At 47.3% G+C, this 11,618-nt stretch overlaps 1 pseudogene; it reads right to left on the reverse strand.

Annotated features, from left to right (window-relative positions):
* Positions 1 to 627: 627 nt before the first annotated feature.
* On the reverse strand, positions 628 to 3,798 carry LOC121835872 (annotated as a pseudogene).
* Between the last annotated feature and the right edge of the window lie 7,820 nt (positions 3,799 to 11,618).

Below are 11,618 nucleotides of genomic sequence, written 5' to 3' on the forward strand. Positions count from 1 at the left end.
TACAGGTCAGGTTCGGGACAGTACATGATGGACTGGCGGTTCGATCAGCGGTCCGAACTGCACAAGCACGAGCACTCACAAACCTTGTCACCTGTCGTCTTCTTCCATTGACGCGAAGGTACGCTCGCAGTCGCGCCTAGCAGGCGCATATCTTACACTCCTCCCTACTAGACTAAGGCACATAGTCGTTAAGATAAGTAGGGCGGCGTGTTGCTCTTTGAGGTCTCGAAGAGTTGCTAGGGGAAACTGTTGTAGAACCAGCTGGTTGGACTGCTGGTGTGGCATCGGACTTAACGTCCGCTTCTTCGGAGACCGCTTCAGGTAGAGCAGTTAAACTCAAGTCAACTGAAGAGTTATCTTCCGAGTTTCCTGCAGAAGTTGTCGCTGGCCTTCTGTTCAACTGGTCAACATGGCGACGCCAAGATCGTCCATCTTTGGTTTCAATCCTATAGGATAGTGGACCGGTCACGGCTGTGACTACTCCAGGGGTCCACTTGGCACCGGACAAGTAATTTCTTCCATAAACGTTTTCACCTACTGTAAATAGTCGTGCCTTCTTCCCTTCCTGGAGAAACTTGTCCTCTTGTTTCCATGATGAATGGAACTGAGAATCTGGATGCAGGCGATCTAATGCTGTTTTCAGGCGTCGGTTCATCAATAGTTCCGCAGGACTCCTGCCCGTTGAGGAATGTGGCAGTGTATGTTGACGGAACAAAAATCGCGCCAAATCGACGTTTACGTCGCCTGAATTTAGGTGAGTGAGTGCCTCCTTGGTTTCTCTCACCATTCGTTCGGCCTGGCCATTCGATGAAGGGTGGTAAGGTGCCACTGCCACGTGTCGGATCGGGTTGCGGCTTGTAAATTCCTTGAATTCGGCCGAGACGAAGGCTATGCCATTATCACTGACAATGACGTCTGGCACTTCGTGTACGGCAAACAACATCCTCAGTTTCTGTACGACGGCTGAGGAAGACATAGAATTCATAATACATACATCGAGCCATTTCGAGAATGAATCGACCACGATCAGAAAGATCTTTCCCTTGAAAGGTCCTGCAAAGTCAATGTGTAGACGTGACCAGGGATGTTGCGTCGTCTCCCAGGGATGCACTGGTGCCCGTGGCATTGATGGTCTGTGTTCTTGGCATGTGGAGCAACTTGCAGCCTTTTCTTCAATGTCATGGTCGATGCCAGGCCACCAGACTGCACTCCTCGCTAGTGCCTTCATCAGTTCATCCTTACAATGCCTGGATGGGCTGTGTGTAAGATGTCGAGTACAGTGGATTGTGCCACTTTGGGAATAACAACCCGGCTTCCCCAAATGATGCATCCCTTATAAGTTGATAGTTCATCTTTCCTAGTTGTATAGGGTTTGAACTGTTCGTGTTGCTTGTCATCTGGCCACCCATGCATGATCCAGCGCTGGACTCGCGCAAGCACGGAATCTTTTCTCGTGGATGCTGCAATTTTTTCGGAGTTCCAAGGCTGTTCTGGAGCGATCTCTAGCATCCATACGTCTGCGACTGGAACGTCGTCCAGCTCTGTTGCAGGTATAGGCAGTCGACTGAGTGCATCAGCGTTTCCTATCTTGCTTCCCGGACGGTACTGCAGATCGTAGTGGCATGCGGCTAGCATTAGACTCCACCTGAGAACTCTTGGTGACACCACAGCTGGAATTTCCTTGTGCGGACTCAGCAATCCTAGCAGAGGCTTATGATCTGTGATTATGGTCACCGGGCGGGCATAGATGTACTGGTGAAACTTTTTGACACCATATATGATCGCCAGGGCCTCACGATCAGTTTGCGAGTAATTTCGCTCAGCTTTGCTTAGGGTCCTGGACCCGTAAGCTATTGGTGACTCTTGCCCAGAGTCGGCCACGTGACTCAAGACAGCTCCAAGACCCTAAGGCGAAGCATCGCAGGTCAATAATAAAGGCTTGCTCATATCGTAGTGAGCCAGAACTGCCGTTGATTTGAGCAGTTCTTTCGCCTTGCGATAAGCCTCAGCTTCGAGAACGGTCCATGTCCAGCTCGCCCCCTTATCCAGCAGTCTGTACAACGGCTCCAAGGTGTGAGCAGCTCCCTTGAGGAAACGATGGTAGAAGTTAAGCAAGCCCAGGAATGACTGTAGTTCCTGTTTGTTCTTGGGCTCTGGAGCTTCATGAATGGCCATGACCTTGTCTTCAGTTGGTCGCACCCCGTCCTTGTCAATCCTGAATCCCAAAAACACGACTTGCATGGTGTTGAACGTACATTTGGCCTTGTTAAGGCGTAAACCGTCTTCCTTGAATCGCTGCAGCACAGCTCGCAGGCGTCTATCGTGCTGTTCTTTGGATTCTCCGCCGATAAGTATGTCATCTAAAAAAATTAGTACTCCTTCAATTCCGGCAAGTAACTCCTCCATATAACGCTGGAAGATCGCTACGGTGACGGATACTCCAAATGGAAGACGGTTAACCTTGAAAAGTCCCTTGTGCGTCGTGATGGTGAAAAGCTTTGCCGACTCATCATCGACGGTCAACTGCTGGTAGGCCTGTGCAAGGTCAAGCTGTGTAAAGCGACGGCAACCCGCTAAGTTGCTCAGGAGTTGCTCTGGCGTGGGCAATGGGTAAGATTCCCACTTCACTGCCTTGTTTACGGTACTTTTATAGTCACCGCAAATCCGCAATTCACCACTCTTTTCAAGGATTGGAACTATCGGTGTAGCCCAATTTGAGTGTTTTACAGGTTCAAGGATTCCCTGCTGGACCAACTTTTTTAGTTCTTGCTCCACCTTCGGACGTATCGCATAGGGAACTTGCCTTGACTTGCAGAACTTAGGTGCAGCAGATCTGTCGACCTCCACACGGATGGGTGGTCCCCGACTCTTTCCCAGGCCAGCGTCGAAGATTTCCTTGAACTCCTCCAGGAATCGGCTACCCTCCTGGGTGTTCCTGAGTTGATGGACACCTGTGAGGCCGATTCCTAGATGCTTGAACCAGTTTCGTCCAAGAAGGCTTGCGTACTCACCCTTTACCACCAGAAGTGGCAGAGTTGCCGACCTTTCTTTGTGTTTGACCTCCACGAGTACTCTTCCTAGGACGATAACAGGCTCCTTCGTATATGTGCGTAGCGCAACCGTAGATGGTTTCAGCCTCTGATTTGGAATATGAAGTCGTGCCATTGTTCTCCTGCTTATGACAGAGAACATGCATCCTGAGTCAACCTCCATCGCTGTTGGCTGTCCGTCGGTGTCGACGTCTACGAGGATAGCAGGTTCGTTGGACGAGCGGTTGTACAGCTCGTGCATCTTGGTGGTATCGCCGTCTAAAAGATCAGCTTGCGCCGTCCCCCGTCTTGCTCTTGGAGGACTTTTCTTAGCCTTCTTTTGAAGACAGGCTTTGACAATATGCCCTTTGCGGCCACAGAACAGGCATGTGGCGTTCTTGAAGTGGCAATCCTGAGGAGAGTGTGCCCCGTTGCATCGATAGCACACGGAAGTCGCTTGCTTGGTTTCAGGCTTCGCATGATGTTGTGCAGGCGGTGACGGTCCAGGTCCATCTTTAGCCACGCTGTGGATTTGGCTGACGTCCTTAGGCGTAGTCCTAATCTCAATGGCATTGTTCTTCGGACATTCCGCTGCTATTGCCAACTTCTCCGCTTGAGCCAACTTAAGCTCGGCTTCGCTCAGCAGACGTCGTTGCAAGGCCTCATCTTTAACTCCACAGACAATATGGTCGCGCAAACTGCTGTCGAGGGCGTCTCCGAAGTTGCAGGTAACTGCAATACGGCGTAAGTCCGCGATGAACGCAGCCATGGGTTCGTCGCCGTGCTGTGCCCGCTTATGAAACTTAAAGCGTTCCACGATCTCCGAGGGCTTTGGTGCAAAGTGATTTCCCAACTTCTTAATGATGTCAGCGTAGTCCGTCTCTGAAGGTGTCGTTGGCGCGCAGAGGGAATGCAGTATTGCATAGGTCTCGGCTCCGCAAACGCTGCAGAACACGGCTTGCTTCATCTTGGGTGTAGCGATCCCCTGGGCTTCAAAGTGGAATTCCAGCCGTTGAAGGTATAATGGCCATGTCTCCGGCTTACCTGCCTGGGAAGCTTCAAATGTCCGCGATGTCCTTTCAACCATGATGAGTTGCCGGAGTCTCGCCCGCTTTTTCCGATTTCCTCGTCGCCAAATTTATGTACATTTAATTACATTGAAGCTATGTACTTATATACAGGTCAGGTTCGGGACAGTACATGATGGACTGGCGGTTCAATCAGCGGTCCGAACTGCACAAGCACGAGCACTCACAAACCTTGTCACCCGTCGTCTTCTTCCATTGACTCGAAGGTACGCTCGCAGTCGCGCCTAGCAGGCGCATATCTGACAGTTGTAGAGACGCTTCTAGCTTTATTTGCGCGTCGTATTTTCAATTAACGTATGTCGCATGCTATGCCGGACTGTTTGAGCTCGCTACCCGAGCCTGAACGGCAGCGGTATCGAAACAAGCTGTGCGTGGACGGCCGCTGCCTTCGAGGACCCGTACGCCGTAAACAAGGCCTGCTGAACTTCCGACGTAAAGTTGCTGCCACCGAATTCGACGGCTCACGTCGTCGTTTATTTTATTTTTTCGCCAAGCCACTTCACGGCCGACACGGTGCAGGCGTACAAGTCTCTTGAGGCCTGCACTGCCGGCGGGATCGGCAGACTCTGGGTCTGCGGAAGTGTATTTATTAATTGATTGAATACACACAGCGTTTCCACGTCAAGGTATGATATTTTTCGCACCCTCATGACCACGTGCATGACTAGCAGTAACGCTTTGTCCGTTCTGCAGTCTTGGCGGTAACACGTTACAAGTAACGGCGTTACTAGGAACGCGTTACTTTTTTCAGTAACGTATAGTAACCTACTCGTTACTTTTTTGACAGAGTAACAAGTAACGTACTTGTGTTACGTTACTCGTTACTACTTCCCAAGTCTTAAAGAAATTACACTTCAATTTTGTTTTGTGTTTTTAGGTGTTAAGCCATTTGAATTACTGAGTTTTCTGCGCTTCTCTTTGCTTTTCTCTTTATTCACCTTGATATATTCAGGTGAGACCGTAAAAGCAGATAAAGTAATTATGTTCAGTTTCTGGATGAAATTCAAGCTGCACTAGCTTTTAAGAAAGTGCTTCCAGCACAAACGGTTGTTCGCGCGAGGCGACAATTCTTTTCGAATCATTGATACTATCAACCTTCTCCGCCTTTCAGAGTCTTCCGGGAAGTTGTATAACTCGCTCCGCTAAATTTTTGTACCTTTCGGTGCGATTATGGGCAACACAGCTTCGCCCCTATTGAAAATAACCCATCAGCCTTGATGTGTTATGGGACCTTCTTAGCCCTTCAAACCCTTTAGACCCGTCAACCCTTTAGACCCGTCAACCCTTTAGACCCGTCAACCCTTTAGACCTGTCAACCCTTTAGATCCATAAACCCCTTAAACCCACAAGCCCTTTAGACCCATAAACCCTTTAAATCCATCAACCCGTTAGACCTATGAACCCTTCAGACCCATTAGCCCCTCAGAAATTGAATTCTCCATACTCCGTTTCATAATTAGCGTAAAACACTGTCAAGGCTACTAACACGCGCATGTGGCTTTACCAAGTGCAAAGGCGTGCACAAAGCTCATCTTATAGTCACATGCTCGTGCCAGTAGCCTTGACAGCATTGCGTACCAAGTATGAAATGGAGTATAGGTGTTCACAAACCTCTCGAGCCAGGAATACAGCTTTAAAAAAGCTGCATGGCAGGCCCAGAAGAATTCAAACAATTGACCAAGACAAGATTTCAACGTAGGATGAAAGCAAAATTTAATTTGAATGTTATACACAGAACAATCATTTGTACTTAAGTTGTAGGTCACACAACATAAAACGTGATCATATTCTAACGAATTGTTACAGCAGGTCAAGATAAACACAGAGATTTAGTGGCAGATGCTGCACGACGATGACCTAGGTAATTATAATGTAAGTAAGAACTCGGAACTCCTACACTTTAAATTTCTGTTTGGGTTCAGTGCTACATGTTCAGAAACACTATTTTCAGCATATTCACTACTATGCTGCAATGAGAAGGCATCGTTCAGCACTGGTTTCCTAAAATAATGGATATCACACTTTACGATGGCACCATCTCTTTAAAAAACCATAAAAACCTAGTTTGTCATTTTGGAATCTCACTGAAAAACAAGTTAACGTGCAAAGTACAAAACAATACATTATCTCCAATCAATTTGCACGACCTACACATTGGTTACCAAGCTCTGTTAAAATATTCATGACTGCTGTATCACATAAATTGAATACCATTAAGGGGACATTGAAGTGATTATCACAGAAGTTTGGGCTATTTGGTATACATACATAATTAAAAACAAAACAGTGAAAAGACAAGGACAAAGTCCAAAGTCACCGACAGGACACAACATTGACTCTCATCTAAAAGTTTATGTTAGCATTCAATATAAATAGCACACATGCCATACCAAGTAAATGAAGGAAAAAATTAATATATATCACGTGTTCAATAAAAGATTGTCACTGATTTGCCCTCCTCGCTTTAAGTATTGCCGCTCTTTATCAGACAGCACGACTAATTACAAATGTACAGTTGCATTAAAGAGGTTCATCTCACAATCACTCCCGTTGTCGGTAGGTTTGAAGTTGACCTCAGCGTTCAGGCTCTCGGTCGATATTCGAAGGTCGTCACTTCCGCACCTGGTCAGTTCACTGTCGAAGTCCGTCGCTTCGGGAATTGGTCAGCTCACTGTCGAAGTTCGTCGCCTCAGGAATTGGTCAGCTCACCGTCGAAGTCTGTAGCTTCGGGAATAGGTCAGCTCACCGTCGAAGCTCGTCGCTTCGGGAATTGGTTAGCTCACCGTCGAAGTCCGTCGCTTCGGGAATTGGTCAGCTCACCGTCGAAGTTCGTCGCCTCGAGAATAGGTCAGCTCACCGTCGAAGTTCGTCGCTTCGGGAATTGGTGAGCTCACCGTCGAAGTCTGTCGCCTCGGAAATCGGTCAGCTCACCCTCGATGTCCGTCACTTCGGGCATTGGTCAGCTCACCATCGAAGTCCGTCGCTTCGGGAATGGGTCAGCTCACCGTCAAAACTGTGGTTCAGCCCGCCGGTGCCTGCTCGGAGCATCGCCAAGCACAGCCGGTCGCTTGTTCGGATAACAGCCAAATAGTCCTTGCAGCGAGCTCTTCCAGTCCGAGCCTCTCCGCTCTTCTTCCACCTCTACTTCTTCAACAGCTTACAGCATGACAACCAGCGAAGTTTTGCAGTGAATGTATCGGTGCATTTTATGTACCTTGATTTTGTTAAACTCGTTAAATAAAACTGACTGACATATGCACACACATTGAATCAGACTTGTGCCTATTACTTCAACTATGTAGTGAATTACAAATTTACATTAAAAGTAAATTGTTACAATTCCTGGTTGTAAACGATAATTGATTACTTACATTGTTACTTGACTGGATTAGTTTTTGTTACTTAAAGATAGACACGTAAAGTCATAATTTTTGCTTAGTATTTTAGGCACTAAAGATGTTGAATTAGAAATTGCATGCAAAAACAACTGGCAGGCTACAGTTTGTCTTTAACAAACTTCTGTGAGTTAACCATTTCGTCGTTTACCCTGAGACTGGGTTTTTTTTTTGAAGAGCAGGAGTAACAGAAAAAACAGACAGGTCTCAAACTCAGCTCAGAGTTTGAGACCTGTTTGTTTTTTCTGTTACTCCTGCTCTTCAAAAAAAAAAACAAAAAAAAAACCCAGTCTCAGGGTAAACGACGAAATGGTTGACTTCCACCAGCTAGCCTGCACTTTGACTCTTTTCTGTGAGTTGCTTGTAATTGTTTGACGGGTGTGTTTGAATGCCCCACAGGCATTTAAAGAAACCATAGAACTTTCTAAAGGGCATCTCAAACCCTTTAAAAAAGATTCTAACGTGGCCCAGAACGCATCAAGGAATCTTAGAGGGTCCTTTAAACCTTTTAAGAAATCTTTGTAGTCCCCCTTTGACCTTTCCAGAGGTTTTGACGGGCCCTTTAGACTTTCTTAAAGGTACGTCAAACCCATCAAAACGTTTTGATGGGGCCTTTAGACTCCCTTAAAGGGTATGTCGAACCTGTTAAAAATTCTTGAAGGCCCCCTCAAACCCTTTAAAAAGTTTTGAAGGGCCCTTTAGACTTATTTTCAGTTGGGGTGGCATGCTGAAATGCTATGACGCCCATGCGAAACGTGCGCCCTTCTGCCCACACCGCCCGGCTCCGGCGCGATTGCAGCGCCGCCGCAGCTCCGTGACTTCAAGCACGCGACTCGGTCTATATGATGCTGTTAGGGCCCGGTGTTTAATCTTGGGGGAAGTGCATCTATTACATTGATAATTTCTGTTAAACTAATCATATCTGCTGGGCCTTTCACATTGTTGCCTTTTAGCCCTGGCTCTAACGCTGTCAGCTTGGAAAGACGTGTATCATTGGCGTTTGCAGGCTTACTCAGCAACTTTGGATAATGTTCCAAAAAGATGCGCTCTCTTTTCTTTTGATCAGCAACTATCCTATTGCCGTGTTCGTTTTCTGTAATATTTTGATTTGTCAGAGCATATTGCTTTTCATCCTCCATAGCCTGTTTTGCAGGTTTCTATCCCCAAAGAAACTTTTCTTTGCGAGAACGCACCACTGCACGTTTTTAACGATCCTGATATAGGCTCTCTAATTTAACTTTTACGTTCACTATGTCCTTACAAGTTTGCATAAATGATACAAATCACGTTGAATTTTTGTTTAGGTGGTTCTTATAAAATGTTGAGGGTGCTTGATCTTTTGATTGCTAGCTGCTTTACTTTCTGTTTAAAGGTATCCCATCTTACAAAGATACGGTCTATTTTCTGGCCCGATTGTTGAAGCGGTTTACGCGTCTCGGCTACGAAAAATGTATCTTTTAGTAGCTGGACATTATACGTTTCCAAATATTCCAATCAATGTGCTTTTTCGTTTTGTGCCCTAGTCCAGTTGTTGCGACAATGCGACAGTGTCGAAATGTGACAATGCAGTGGTCCGTGAAAAACACGGGTTCCACTGCGTAGGCACTTAGCAAGAGTAGTGAGTCACCAGAGCAGTATAACCTGGCCAGGCGGGCATGAGACCCACGTTGAAAGTGTGTCAATTTAATATGGGGAGCGCAACTTCGTCTGCTTCTTGCACAGGGGTTGCGATGATGGCACAACGCCGAGTTTTATTGGTTGGTCAAAAAGAAAATAGTGCGTAGACCCCAAGATACCTAGCATTGAGGTCTACGCACTATCCTTTCAATCAAAGCCAATCAAAACTGGGCGTCGTTCTGACGTCACCGCAACTCCTGCCCAGAGAGCAGACGACTTGCTCTCCGCATATCTACCACCGGATTTAAATTGTGCAACGTCAGCCAAGTCCCTTTTTTCGACTACCTCGAACAACAAGCATTCACTCTTACCTAACTGGGGCCGAGTAGGCGTTCTATTATCTAAGCCACAAACACAATTAAAGTACCCAAGGAGCGCCACCAGCCTATCACACCTTAAACACCGGCGCAAATGATTAAGAAATAAACGCGCAAATTTACATCATTCGGAGCATATATGCGAATCAACCGTCACTGAAGTCCTGTATTCGAAAATCGCACCAAACAAAGGGTCCTTCCAGGTCCACCGTTATAAATAATTCAAATAATTGAACAGACTTTTTATGAACAAATGTTACCCCTCCCCCCCCCCCCCCCCCCCCGCAAAAAAAGGGACATGTTCTGCATGGCTGACGCAGACCTCGTGCATGCTGAAGAAAGGACTTCAGGCGCAATTCACTATTGCTTTGTGGATATTTTTGTTTCCTGTATCACAACGATATCGAACTCTTTACCGTCAAGCACATTTGTATATGATAATGTTTTTTTCCGGGAGTTAAAACCACGTACATTTATTTAAACTGGCAAAACGAAGCCGTCATTCATTTTTTGAGGGGGCGGCGTTTCACGATCCTTACGTGTTAGCGGTTTTCGTGACGAGTATAAGCGCAACCTCCCGTAATACGTGCTTGCCGGGTCCAGCTGTTGCCCCGGCGTCGGTGCATATGTCCTCGTGGTATTCATGGTCTTTCAGGAGGTTACTCACTTGACCTAGGTTCGTTGTCCATATTTCACCCGGTGTAGTTGGAACCACTATTTGTTTGGCCACGGTGCCACAGCCGGAGTTCTCGTTCTCGTTTGGTTGGCTTCATTTTTTGTCACTACCGGTATGTCTTCCTGAATTTGCGACTGCTTATCGATTTTTGTTCCGAACCCGCCTGGTAGTGCGGCCACGTTTACGGCAGTAGCACTTGCGGTTGTTCCTTCACTGTCGGGCTCCTCACCCTCAGTTAGTCCATGAACTATTCTAGGTTTGAGTATGCTTAATCTGCAGCTCCTTTCAGTGCAGACGCAGACGAAGAGAAGCGCTCGCTACTATCGGGCCCAAACGTGTTGCACTTCGACCATTTTGGTGCTCGGCACTGTCTTTGAATATGGCCTCCCTTTTACACCGTAGGCACAGTGGTGGTGTCCCAGGCGCGATTACAAGGAACTGCACACCATAGATCTTGAGCATATGGGGTAGGTCCGAGGTGGTGACGCCGTCGTGCAGCGTCACACTGACTTCTCGATTTACGGTTTTCGTGTTTTCCATGCCGGGGACTCACCACTTTTCCCTGACGATACTTCAGACTTCGCCGAACGGCTCGAAGGTCTCCGCGACATGTCTGTCTTCTAAGTAGGTTGGAAGCCAAGGAAGCTTTTCCTTGATGTTCTTGGCGTTAGGGTCCAGCACCAGGCACGTCTTTCTTTAACCTTCAGCTGTCCTGCTTGTTTCACCTTCTCTGTGGCATGATGCTTGCGAAAGCGGCCTCCCATATGTCCTCATTTGAAATTGGCCGATTGAGATTACTTCGGCCAAGTCGACGGCGTTCTTCAGTATGTCTCACAAGTCAATGGCTCGGTACGGTCAATGGCTCGGTACGATTAAATCAGAGTGAAAGAAAACGGAATCCATACAATGTTTTTGTCCGGAAAAAGGGGCAGCACAAAAATATACTCGTCGCCGTCGCCGGCCCGGACATTGATGCTTCCTCGGCCCGGCGGGGCCGGTAACGTGCCGTTATCCGAGCGCACAATTCTTCCGTCCACTTTCGTCGGACGCCGGAAGAAAAATTTTCACGCAAGGCACGCTTGCATTGCTTGGGAGGAGCGGAAATTTATGCTTATATGTTTCGCTACCGCGTTCCATTCTTAAAGGCGAAGCTTAAATGTCCTTGAAGTTTTTGACGCGCATCGTGTTTTTTTCATTCAAATATTTTATTGTAATTTTTCATATCATGTGTGCATGTCGTAAACCTTGTAGGCTTTACGGCCAATCACTGCGCAAAAGAACTCGCGCTCGGCACCCGGTGCGCAAAGTGCGCGCGAGCCGGGCTCGGGTGGCCGGCAGTAATTGGCCGGCTGCCGATTTAAAAATGTCTGTTTTGGTGCCTGCTTTGTTGGTCCTTCTTGCGGGTGTGCGGTACGCACCGAACCCTTCTTACAACC

Source organism: Ixodes scapularis, unplaced genomic scaffold (genome assembly GCF_016920785.2).
Source record: "Ixodes scapularis isolate PalLabHiFi unplaced genomic scaffold, ASM1692078v2 PGA_scaffold1__304_contigs__length_218370807, whole genome shotgun sequence".
Lineage (NCBI taxonomy): Eukaryota > Metazoa > Arthropoda > Arachnida > Ixodida > Ixodidae > Ixodes > Ixodes scapularis.